Raw genomic sequence first — 7,500 nt, 5'->3', positions numbered from 1 at the left:
GTGGTGGTTGAGTAGAGAAAGAAAGAGTAAGAGAAAGGAGTAAGAGAGAGAAGAGAGAGAGAGAGAGAGAGAGAGAGAGAGAGAGAGAGTAGACGGGGTGTTAGGTAGGAGAAAGATGGGAAAAGTGAGAGAATGAGAGCAGAGAGAGAGTTGGTATTAGTGAGAAGCAAGAGGTTAAAGAGACAGAGATTGTTGGAAGAGAGAGAGAGAGAGAGAGAGAGAGAGAGAGGAGAGAGACGAGAGAGAGAGAGAGAGAGAAGAAGAGAGAGAGAGATAGAGAGAGAGAGAGAGTTTATCAGTTGTCATTCAGAGTTATCCCAAGCAGAGCTGGGTCGGTCAGCTGGTGACAATGAATTGCTCTCAACTTACCACTGTATGTACCAGTGAATGGTGGCGCTAGCATCCTCACACGTAAGGGCTTGCTAATACCCCTTCATATTTGCGCGTATGAGTCTGTGTGCATGTGCGTGTGTGTTTGTGGGTATGGAAGCATGCAGATTATTACACTGAAACTTATAATCGGTAAGCTGTGTTGCAACTTCTTTGGCCGTAGTCCAAAGGCCACACTACGTTTAGTTATTTTATGAACGATAAAGTTTAGCTTCATGTAGCGCAACAAACGTTTTAATTGTATTTCGAAGTCATGTCTAGATATTACATGAAAGGAGTTTGAGATTTATGTTTCCAAAGATATTACATGAAAGGAGCTTGAGATTATGTCCCAAGATATCACAATAAACGAGTTTGAGATTATGTCCCAAACCCTTTTTTAAGCCTTCTTATGGACCACGAGTGAACATTTTTTTGTTTTGTTTTGCTGAGACACACTGAGGGTAATGAATTGAACTTGCTATTAGAAATTTACGTTGCCATTTCTTGATTACAATAAGAAGGTGTACACTTACTAGAAGTTAATTCTGTTTTTAGGGTTTAGATGAATTTTCTTTAAATGTAATCTTTGCTGCTCTTGTGTCTCTTGACGCCTACAAGGTTTAGGTTTGACAAGGAATCCAAACGTTTTAGGCAATAAGGTGTTTCGTTAATTGTAAGAGTTAAAATAGCATCTTTCCTCACACTCATCATTACCAAAAGCTTTCCAAAGAGTAGGCGACAGTGTGACGATTATGTCAAACGCTGAATCGGAAGTCCCTTGCATATTCAGCCAAGAAATCAGTATTGTTTTACTATGAAGGACTAAAAGCAACAATAACGTCAATAACAAAGACGTCATTGGATATATTGTATCGGATATATGACTTGTTTTACTCATATAATTTTTCTAGACTAAATCTGATATTCGTTGACCACAAGTACTAGTGGCCATTATTGCAGTGACTTTATCCTTGTCTTACCATTTCTTCCATTCTATTCCTTGCCTTTTTTGGGGTTTTAATATTAAAAGTAATCTTCGGCAATCTGGGGAATCAAGCACCAGCGACAGTCTGTGGGTAATATTTTGCAGTTGTTCAGCTCGGGGTTAGACTCCGTCCTTCAACCCCTTGGGTAAGTTAGCAGGATGTAAGATTTCTTATGGACAATACCGTCCAAAATGAGGATAATAATCGTCATGTTAGTCGGACGGAGAGATTTACTGGCCCATTACTGTGGTCTCAATTCAACGCGTGAAGGTCTCACCAAAGGAGATGGTTAACAAATGTAATTACAGATGCTACCAACCACCTCTGCTTGGGAGCTTCTCGAAAACCTAATAGAGTTTGTACTCACAGATTATAGGACACCAAAAGATGCTGAGTAGTAACCACAGGACAGAACACAAGGAAAATCAGAATATGTTACTATGAGCCAGAAACCGAGGCAGCAGTATTGGTGGTCTAAATGCACAGCATTTCCTCAAGTCTAGGTAACTCACTTAACTTACTTCCCTCTAGGCAAAGACTCGACCAGCCATACTCATAAGACCCTCATCAGTGCTACATAAACATACCCATACCATATCCATTCCATACTCATACCATATAACAATTCATACATACCCATCCCTACACCCATACCCATACCCTAACCTGTACAATTCCTATATCTATATCCATATCCATATCATACCCATACCCATACCCATACATACCCATACCCAACTAATGTACAATTCCTATATCTATATCCATATCCATATCATACCCCCATGACTATACCATACCCATACCAGTAATACCCATACCCATAACCATATTTGTATCATACCCCCATACCTGTATAATACCCATATCCATACTCATATCTGTACCATAACCATACCCATACTTATACCCATACCTATACCCATACCGGTACCATACCATACCTACACCCATACCAGTACCCATAACCATTCCATACTTATATCCATATCCGTATTTATATCCATACCCATACCCATATCTGTACCATACCCATACCCATATTCATTCCATACCCATATCCATATCCTTACTATACCCATACCATACCCATACCCATAACATACCGATACCAATACACATATCCATAACATACTCATATCCATATCCATATCCATACCCATACTCATATCTATTCCATACCCATATCAGTACCATACCTATACTCATACCCATATCTGGACTGATACCTATCACCCTTTATCCCTTAATATCACCATGGCTATACCCCATACCCTATATTAGGACCATTACTCATACCATACCTATACCATAACCCTTCCCTTACCAATACCCTACCCGTTACCCTTACCCATACCTATTCCATACCCATATCTGTTCAATACCCATATCCGTACCTGTACTATACTCATACCGATACCCATACCCATATCAATACCTATATCTGTACCATACCCATACCCATATCTGTACCAAATCCATACTTATACCCATACCCATGCCCATACTCATACCCATAAAAATACCCATATCTGCACCATACCCATAACTGTAGCCTACCATACCCATACCCATATATGTACCATACCCATACATATGCCCATATCCATACCCGCACCTGATACCCATATCCTTACCATACCCATAGCTATACCCATTACCATAACCAACCAACCATAACCATACCATACCATACCATTCCCATGCCTTTCGTTCCTATACAAACAGCTGACCACATCTTGGTTAATGAGCAGCAGCTGTTGATGGGTTTTGGATCAATGATGACGCCATTGGCGGTTCCGGACCATCACCAGTACCGCCTTTTGTTGTTGTTCTAGAATTACCAGCTGACTGAAATGCAGGGATTAAATAGAATTTTAATAACGACTCCGTCCATTATTAATTTAAAAAATTATGAAACAAAGATTTACGATTTCCTTTTCGTCACAGATATTGAACTTACACTCTGATTGTTGGGAAATTAGTTCGAATCAGGCGTTTATTAATCACTTTAAAATGAACAATTATTTATTCCTTCTGTCAAGTGGAATTAAAGTCCACTTTCCTCCCTTTGATGTTTATATCCATAAGCGGAAATCAAATAATGGGAAAATGACCGTATTTTTGTTACGAAGAAAATTTATTAAAATGACGATGAATTATGCAAAGGAAATTTGCTTCATAATTTTGAGTTTAATTATGAAAAAATTAAGATTTTATTGAGAGGCAATAATCAGGTTTTTATTATCATGAATTTTATTTACAGATCAAATGAGTTTACAGTAAAGTATTCAGTTCATTTCGCCTGTTTTGTATTGAAAAGATTAAAAAGATGTTATGCAGCAAAGGAGAGAAACAAAATCTCTCTTTGCCTTGATGGATTTAATAAATGAATACGTCCTTTAAAAGAGAGCTGTTTGCTAGAAGATTATAATACGCATGAAAATCCCTTAAAAAAGATTCCTCCACAAAAATCCCTTATCACTACGAAACAGAGGAAAAATGTAAAACAAAAAAAAAGTGAAATATCGCTAGCAACAAAACGTAATTTTCGAAGTTGACTTTTGTTATACATTCGTGAAGAGAACGTGAGATTCTTCACTATTATCACATGTACACACACACACACACACACACACACATATATATGTATATATATATATATATATATATATATATATATAATAATATATATATATATATACACACACACACACACACACATATATATATATATATATATATATATATATATATATATATATATATATATATATATATATATATATATACATACATACATACGCATAAAATAAATATATACATATATGTATATATATGCACATAAAAATTACTATACATTATATGTGTGTGTGTATAGACATGACTTTCGTGTGAAATAAAAACTGTACATTCACCAAAGTTAATAGAAGTTTTGTTCATATTACAATCACACCCACGTTACAGTAACATTTTCAACATATGAAGGTCATTACACCAACGACGGACATTTTCGTTATATGACTACTCATGCCGACAGACTTAATCGACAATATAATATCAAACTTACTCTGCTGAATATGAATAACAGCATGGATGTGTGTTTTGTTTTATTTTATTTAAATTAATTTTTTTATCGTGTGTCGACAAAAATATCCTTTCTGATGCTGACCTCATTTCGTTGTCTAGATTTTCCTCGGGTTTCTTTTTTTATTTATCTTCTTTTTTTCTTGCATTGAGCATTCCTAGAAGAGTGTATTCATATTTCATTTAGACATGGGCACGCTTCTTTATGCTTGGCTTGTCACGATGAAAAATGTCCGGTTTTAATTAATACTCTCTCTCTCTCTCTCTCTCTCTCTCTCTCTCTGAATATGATATTCTCCCTGTGTCTTTCTTCCGTAATAATCGCCAGTGTCTGACAACGCAGCCATTTTTCTTTTGTAGCCTACCTGAGTTTCTGTTTGTCTGTCTTGAGCAGAGGCCATTTATAAATCCCAAGTCTGAAAATGATTACCTAAAGGCGCCTGTATAAAAAAAAAGAAAAAAAAAAAAAGAAAAAAAAAAAGATAGGCAGCTCGGAATCCCCTGTCTCTAACCATAAAGTTAAGTATATCTTAGTTTTACCGGACCACTGAGCTAATTAACAACCCTCTTAGGACTGGCTTCGAGGGATTAGATATTTTTACGTGAATAGGAACCAATTGGGTACCTAGCAACGGGACCTACAGTTTATTGTGGGATCCGAACCACATTATATCGAGGAAGGAATTTCTATCACCAGAAAGAAATTCCTCTGATTCCGCGTTGGCGGAGCCGAGAATCGAACTCGAACCATTAGACCAAAGTGCGACTTTCCAGGGTTTCCAGGAGTTGTACTCTGGATCACATGACTCAACTTGAATGGAAACCGCACCAGGCGCTTTGGCGTTTGAGTTTGGCGGTCGAGTCGGGCACCAGAGTTCCGGAAGTGCCAATCACCCGTCGTTCAAACTTGTGACCTCAAGTTCTGGAAGGGGCTCACCCAAAGGAACTCGCCCAAATCCGTTTGAGGTTCCTCTGGTTCCTGCGAAGCGGCTGCCTGTTTTCTGTGGCCTCTGTTGACTTAACTGTTGTGTTTGATTGATTTGGTTTTGTGAATTTTACGTTTTGTGATTACGAAAATTGTTCGGGTTTCTTATACTTGCCGGATATCTGGTCGTTTGTTTTCGGGAATTTCTGAGGCTTTCATTTTCGCTTGGTTAATGAAGGAATTTCGATTTGTTTCAGTGAATTCTGAACGTTTTTTTTGCCGATTCTTAAGGATGCGTCATTGTTTTTGCTGATTTGTTTAATAGTATTGGGACATTGCTAGATGTAGAAATTTCAGTTTTTATTCTTAATAACAACAGCCTTGCATTATAATAGGAAGGTAGGTGTAAAAAAAACTTGGATACAAACCCCGAAGGTAACAATTGAAAAACTAAATACTTCCATTCCTAAAACCCAATATATAGATATTCTTTTTTTGCCATATTTCAAAAAATATAAATTTTCTGTAAGGACCACACGCGGAATGAAGATAGCCTCAGTAGTTTTTAAGATCTGAGGACGGAAAGAAAAAGTACGGATAGAATTAAGTGTGGACGGACGGACAAACAAAGCCATCTCAATAGTTTTCTTTTACAGAAAACTAAAAGGTAGACCAGCTCATTAGGAAATGGAAAAATTCTTGTTTGTTGACGTTTTCAGTATTAGAGTAACATTATATTTCATGGAATGGGAATCCTGTGCTGCTGAGTAATATTTCAATTCATGTCTCTTGACTGAATACTGAATCGGTGATGGGATTCAACTCTCTCTCTCTCTCTCTCTCTCTCTCTCTCTCTCTCTCTCTCTCTCTCTTTCTCTCTCTCTCTCTCTCTTTCAGGATGGAAGATGCACCCGATTATCTGCTTAAAGGTGCCTGGTTTGACCTGGATCGCAGAGGAGGTTGTCTTTGTATGTACCCTTAAATAATGTTCCCAAGCAGCTGACCTATGTAGTGAATCATGTGCAATGAGGTCAACTGAAGTCGCAACCCGAGATTCAATGAGACCAGTAGCAAACATGAGCGACCAATTCGCATTCAAAATACTGAATATTATCATATCACGTTTAGACACTGGAGGGCCTTTATATTCCGTCTCTTCTAAAACCATCGCATAACAACCACTCGTTCGGATACTTCATTAACGTTATTTTTAGATTTCTGTCCCTCTGCACTTTTTCCGGCCCCCCTCAGATCTTAGAAACTACTGAGGAAGACGGCTGCAAATTGGTTTGGTGGATCATCACACCCCCCTCCAATCTTCAAAGACACCAAATGGCAGCCCTTTAGCCTCAGTAGTTTCTATTTTAGTTAAGGTTAAAGTTAGCCATGATCGTGCAGTGCCAACAACAAAGGCCACCACCGGACCGTGGCTAAAAGCTTCATGGACCGTGGCTGAGAGTTTCATACAGCGTTATACGCTGTACAGAAAGCTCAGTTATCATTCTGAAAGCAAACATTTGGATGAATAAAGACGCGTGTCTTTTCGATGTGTGTGTTTTTTTTTTAGAGTTGTGAGACAGACAAAGTAATGTCTTAATGGAGCTGAGGTCTTGCACGTCATTTCGATTGTTTTTCTTTTATTAAGTTCGAATTGCGGGACAGACAACGTAATGTTCTGCATAGGTCTGGTCTTGAGAGACAGGGAAAAGGCTAGAAGGAAGCAGCCATGATAACGAAAGAACGTTTTAAAGTCTCATTTACCGTCAATTTTTATGAATATTTCAGATTTCCACTGCTATTGAAGGTACAGGGGATAATTTTGGAATTTATCATCTCTATCTTTTATTTTATATTAAAACAAAAAACAGACAGATGACACAGTACGTATATCAGCCTTGAATTATAAAGCTTTTTTATTGCCTTAATTGACTCAACAAAATAAAGACATAAAATCAGCGTAGCATAGTTAAAATCGTAAACGCCGAATTTCTTTACCAGGTAAGAGATCTGCCAGAGATCGGGATAAGCAACTGATCCAGTTCATTTCACAACGCCGCCTATTTCAGTTCCAGTTTTTCAAATGGAAGTCTTTTACGTCAAATTTATATGCAAAGTGAAATGCTTGTCAAA

The sequence above is a fragment of the Macrobrachium nipponense genome, chromosome 14, assembly GCF_015104395.2.
Source record: "Macrobrachium nipponense isolate FS-2020 chromosome 14, ASM1510439v2, whole genome shotgun sequence".
NCBI classification, from domain to species: Eukaryota; Metazoa; Arthropoda; class Malacostraca; order Decapoda; family Palaemonidae; genus Macrobrachium; species Macrobrachium nipponense.
The sequence above is the reverse complement of the archived record's forward strand: the minus strand, read 5'-3'. Positions refer to the sequence as shown.